This window comes from Eurytemora carolleeae, unplaced genomic scaffold (assembly GCF_000591075.1).
Source record: "Eurytemora carolleeae unplaced genomic scaffold, Eaff_2.0 scaffold1849, whole genome shotgun sequence".
Lineage (NCBI taxonomy): Eukaryota > Metazoa > Arthropoda > Copepoda > Calanoida > Temoridae > Eurytemora > Eurytemora carolleeae.
In genome coordinates, this window is record NW_019397734.1 from 39,112 (window position 1) to 45,326 (window position 6,215).

The 6,215-nt window shown below is 34.3% G+C and overlaps 1 long non-coding RNA gene across 1 annotated transcript; it reads left to right on the top strand.

Moving 5' to 3' along the window:
• Positions 1 to 5,607: 5,607 nt before the first annotated feature.
• On the top strand, positions 5,608 to 6,215 carry LOC111715687 (uncharacterized). Its single transcript, XR_002768286.1, has 2 exons — positions 5,608 to 5,727; positions 6,117 to 6,215. It is a non-coding gene; the product is annotated as an uncharacterized LOC111715687 (long non-coding RNA).

Genomic DNA, 6,215 nt, shown 5'->3' on the forward strand with positions numbered 1-6,215 from the left:
ATATTGTATATTGTATATTGTATATTGTATATTGTATATTGTATATTGTATAATGAATATATTGTTTATATTGTTTATTGCATATTGTATATTTTGTATATTGTTTATTGTATATTGTATATTGTATATTGCATATTGTATATTGTATATTGTATATTGTATATTGTATATTGTATATTGTATATTGTATATTGTATATTGTATATTGTATATTGTATATTGTATATTGCATATTGTATATTGTATATTCCTTATTGTATATTATATATTGTATATTGTATATTGTATATTGTATATTGTATATTGTATATTGTATTGCATATTGTATATTGTATATTGTATATTGTATATTGTATATTGTATATTGTATATTGTATATTGTATATTGTATATTGTATAATGTATATTGTATATTGTGGCGGTTATGAAAGTCGTCCTCCTTGGATAATTCTCCGCGGCAGCTGAGAAGACTAGGGGGAGTTTCTTGAGCCACGTAATCAGAATAAAAACCATGTGAATATATAGATAACTTTTAACAACGTATCTTAGAAAAAATATATAATCAGTTAATCGTGAACCTTGTAGTTATTTAGCTGATCGCCAAATTGGTGACCCCGGATATTTTTCCAGACCGTTATCCGCTCCCCAACATCGCCGATTTCACCTCACGAGTCAGTGGTTCATCTGTTTTTTCTAAACTGGATCTTCAGAAGGGATATTACCAGGTGCCAGTCGAGCCGGAGGACATCCAGAAGACCGCCATCATCACCCCCTTCGGGATGTTCGAGTTCTTGGTAATGCCGTTCGGCTTACGGAACGCTGGGAACACATTTCAGCGTTTAATGGATCAGATCTTAGGAGACCTTCCTTACTGTTTTGCGTATGTGGATGATATCCATGTTTTCAGCAAGGATCTAACCTCTCACGTCCAGCATCTCCGGGACGTGTTCCTCCTTTGTCGTGAGTATGGTCTCACTATTGGCCTGCCTAAGTGCCAGTTTGCTGTGGAGGAGATTGAGTTCCTGGGTCATTGCCTCACCGCCTCTGGTTGTTCTCCCCTGGTGAAGCACTCCACCGCTATCTCCGCCTTCCCACAGCCAACAGACAAACCCAGTCTCCAGAGATTTCTCGGAATGGTTAATTTTTACAGGAAGTTTCTCCGTTCCGCAGCTCAAGTCCTTGCTCCTCTCACAGACGCTCTTAAAGGTCCTGGAAAAAACCATTCCCTGGACTCCACTCATGAACTCCGCCTTCTCCAGAGCAAAGAAACTCCTCTCATCTGTTCCGGAGTTGGTACATCCTCAGTGCAACGCGCCAATCTCTCTTGCTGTGGATGCCTCAGACTCACACATAGGAGCTGTCCTTCAACAACAACTCCCTGATATGTCTTGGTCTCCGTTGGCTTTCTTCTCCAAGAAACTCTCCGACGCTGAGAAGAAATACTCCGCATTCGACAGAGAACTCCTGGCTGCTCACTCTTCTCTTCGTCACTTCCGCTTCATGCTCGAAGGTAGAGAGTTTACAATATTTACTGACCACAAACCATTAACCCATGCTTTGTTCAGGTCAAGTCCTCCATGGTCAGCTCGTCAGCAGAGACAACTTTCATACCTGGCAGAATTTACTAGCTCCATTGTTCATATTCCTGGCAAGGAGAATGTTGTAGCTGACGCTCTGTCCTGGCCAGTTTCGCCCAACTCCGCTCCAAACCCTGAGTCAAATCCGTCCTTAGTTTCTCCGAGTCCAACTAAACCTTGCTCCAACTCAAACCCTGGTCCAAGCTCTTTCCAATCTCCGTCTAAGCCTGTTAATCCTCACGCCTTTCCAATCCCTGGTGCCCTGCCTCCTGTGGTGTCGGAGGTGTCGGAGGTGTACACCGACAAGTTGAAACTTTTTAATCAACATTTATTCAAGAATTTAGTTTCAATTCCCCACTACCCTGAATTCTACCATTTATATACAAATCAATACACATCTTAATTTTTAAAATTTAAATTATTACTACTTTAACTACCTTCTATTTACCTCACATAAAGCTAATGTGAAAAATAAGGCATTTTATACATACAGGGGGGGCAATGATCCTCGATTTTTTTCTTCAAATTTTCAAACTTTGTAAATATGAATTTAATTAGAATAAGAAATAATTCTTTAAGTTCCCGTTTATGGAATGGAAATTTTCAGGTTTACGTTACGTAAACCGTAAAAATTTAAGTTCCGGTTTAGCGAATGGAAATTTTCCAGTTTACGTTACGTAAACCGTAAAAATTTCCGGTTTACGGAATAGACCGGAATATTTCTTCCGGTTTACCAAATGGAAACTGGAAATTTTACGGTTTACATTCCGTAAAACGGAAATTTTTCCGGTTTACGTGACGTAAACCGGAAAAATTCCGGTTTCTATTTATACTGGAATTATCCCGGAATTCCAGTTTACACAACGAATTTCCGGATCATTCCATTTCCAAAATGGAAATTCTTTTCCGGAAAAATGGAAACCCTAGTTGCTAGGCTCTTGGGAATGAGTCATGTTTAACCATTTTCTCCAAATAGATGCAACAGATGGTAGTAAGATTATTAAAGATGACCATCAAATTCAATCTTTCATTATCCTATACCCCCTTTAACTTTTAACAAACACTCTCTTTAACTTTATTTATGTATGGTAAAGAACAATCCACTCTGTTCAGATCACTAAAAATGAAAAAGCTGAACCCATGCTGTGTGTCTTTATAAAACATTATTATATTAGTTTCAAATATTTTTTTAAATTAGAGAAATTACTCTTTTAAGAGTTTATATGAACTCTAAAATACTTCTTTTAATTCGTAAAGACATGCATTCCTAAATAATTTAACTATGTTTCAGAGGAGTTTGTAACTTCAAATAAAAATATAATACTTGGAACCAATATTTGTCCACATGGAGGAATTCATATTTCAGGTAATTAAAATAATAAAATTTTAGAGATGTGTTTGATGTTAAACATTTGTTATATTTAATTCAGGCAATAAAATAGAAAGGAAATTTTATGTCAGATCAATGTCTTATTTCTATCAAATATTTCTTGACATCACACTCCGCTTTAGTTATTGAAATTTTGTGTAACAGTCCAAAGTAGGACTGCAAAGGTTTGCCCAGCTCAGATATTTAAATGTAGACCAGTGGGACATGACATAAAATGAGTTATCATATTAGTTTTTTTTGGTGACATTTAATTGTTTAATAAGTAACTTTCATGATTTAATTCAAGTAAAATTGATAAATATTTTATAATTAGGAAAACTGAAAGCACCACCAAATGCAGAAAAAGAAGGTATTCTAATATTTTTCAAACATATAATCAAAAAATGTTTATGACAGAAAAAAAAACTTCAACTTTGGAAGAAGTATATATATATAAAATTGGAACAAAATTGTCATTATCATGATTTAGGTTTATCAATGAAAGTTCAAGCAGCAGACAAATCAGACTTGACTAATATTGTTCTCATATTTTCAATGGCTGATGTAAAGATTAAAATTGGCTCAACAAGTGTTGTTGTATCACCTGCTGTCCAATATGGAGAAATTATTGATGTTTATGTTACATGTAATGAAACCAACTTCAAGGTACCAACTTTTGACAAGAACTCGTACCTTAAGGTTCACAATATTACTTTTCTAACAAACTGTTCTGAACTTCAAACAAACTGTTTGTGATAATAAAAACTTTTGATTGGTTTTATTTTACCAACAAACTGCTATGGTTTCTTCTTACAGTGTAAATATTTAATATTCAATTATAAGAATGTATATTTATGAACTAATCTTTATATTTTAGGTTTTCATTAACAACTATTTACAAGGAACATCTTTTGTACATGATACCAGTGAAATCCCATCTCCGACCTTCATAGACATAGCATTTGATGAAACCATTATTGAGAATCTTTTATTTGAGAAACTTGGTTCGGATAACAGCATACTCAAACCTCCTGATCTGACAAATAGGCTGGGGTGCAATGGTAAATATATTTTTTGATCTCATTTTATTATTGAAGATTTTTTAATGTTTTCTTGTGACTTTTTTGCTGGAAAGATTATATCCCAATAAAGATTCAACCATAGAGATTAGAACTTTTTTTGGTTTTTCAATCAGTGTCTACATTGAATTGGCGGCAACAGGTTAATCTTATATCCAAAAGAGCAATGTAATGTAATTTTTAACTTTAATAATTTATTTTAATTAAATTTTACAATATTTTAAATTTCAATATGATATCAGATGGAAACATTTTGAGACTACTATATTTCTTGTTTTTCATTCTTTCTTCTTGATCGTTCATTCCTCATCCATCCTTTTGGATGTTACTGCAGCTAGCCAAATTTCAGAGAAAAAACTATTTTTTTTGAGCCTTTTATATAGGATCTAATCTGGGAGTGGCAAGGGTACTCTCTTCCCTTGTTTTGTTTTTAAATTTTACTGGTGTTGCAACTGTTGCTTTCCTACATACTTTCAATGAAATTTTCGTGGTGGCAGGGAGGGGGGAGGGGCGTTCTACACATTTTCCAGGGTTTTTTTCTGAGTAGGACATAGAGGGGGAGGGATGGGATGTCTGCCATCCTGTGTATTTGTCTTCATTTGCTATCAGTGAAAAGAATTAGATTGTGAAAAGCTCAAATCCCCTTCTAATTTTCCTCTTCAAAGCCCGAGTGGACCATCCGGGACTAAAAAGGAGACTAGGACAGTCCTTGTGACTAACATAGGCACTCTTTTGTTTAATGTAGCAAATTTCAGAGAGCGGATATGATCCCCAGCGGGGGTCATTCAGAAAACAAGCTAGAATGAGACTAAAAATATGCCTATTTGAGATATTTTTTTTTCCCACAGTTTTAAGTTTGGGTTTATGGGGGGAGTGTCCTAAGAAAGAGAGGTAAAGAATGTGTTACTATCTTCCTGTCTATTTTCTTATCTTTCTATCTATGTCGTGAATCTATAATCTTAACCAGATGTTAAAATTATCAGAGACCTTCCCTTTCTGTCTTCTCCCCCACTCCTCCCTCCATGTCATATAAGCTGTTAGAGGCGGATCTTGTTTAGGCAGGTTTTTAGTAAAAATTAGCCTGATGTAGTTTAAGCTGTTTTGATTGCGACTTATTTTGACTAAATGCAGCTTAAAATTATTTTTTGTTGTTAAACAAAATTTTATAAAAATTCATCAAAAATTTTAGTGTAACAAAAATACTTTTTAATTTTTTAAAATCACATTTTATTTTTTTGAGTCTTATAAAATATGAAAAAATAAAAAGTTTAAAATTTTTGTCAAAAACATTGTATAATCCCGTTTTTTTTGGTTGGGGAGGGGGGGGGTGGTAGAAGTTTAAGTATATGGCGGGATATCACATAATAGTTAGAACTGGTTTTGGAATACATGGGTTGACCCAGCACCAAGAGGCGGAGTGGGGGGGGGCGTACCTGTATTGTTAATATTGGATTCTTACTTGCTGCTGAGAACCCTTATTATCTAATTAAAATTTATACAAGTCGAAGACGACCAAATCTAATAATTATAAAATATACGGGGCATGTCGAGACCGCGTTAATTTGAATATCCCGGTCCGGTTTCCAAGATGCCATATACCGGTTTTCTAGTATTCTACCTTCCACAGCCAGGCTGCCAGCAGTAAGCAGTCTAGTTCCATCCACAGAGATATACAGACTTTAAAGAAATTAATCGGAGAAAGGTATAAAAAAATTTACTTGTACAGTCCCTTTAAAAGCCTTTTTGATGAATATATCAGTTATAGATAGAGATGGGGGCGTTCAACTTTTAATTTTGTTCGTTCATCATTCGTTAGTCTTTTCAAAAATTGAATTAGTTTGTTTTCAAATTTATGATTTATTACATTAGTTTTTAAACTGAACGTCGTGCATTTAATAAAATCTTTCACGTAAAATACTTTGTTCAATAAAATGTTTCGTTATTTAATAAAACTGTTTTTTCAAAATTTTTTCGAAAAAGTTGTTGTTCAGTTCTTCTTTCCTCTTCTAAATACTTTTCTTTCTTTTCTTTCATCCATTCAGGCTTTCCTTATCTTTTCTTTTCTATTTTTTCATCGATTTTTTATTTCAGAAATCTGGACTCATGAATGCATAATAAAGTTCAGATAATATGGCCCGTCTGAAATACTGCTGGAAGATGAGCGAAAAATGTCAAGGAATCATCAACAAC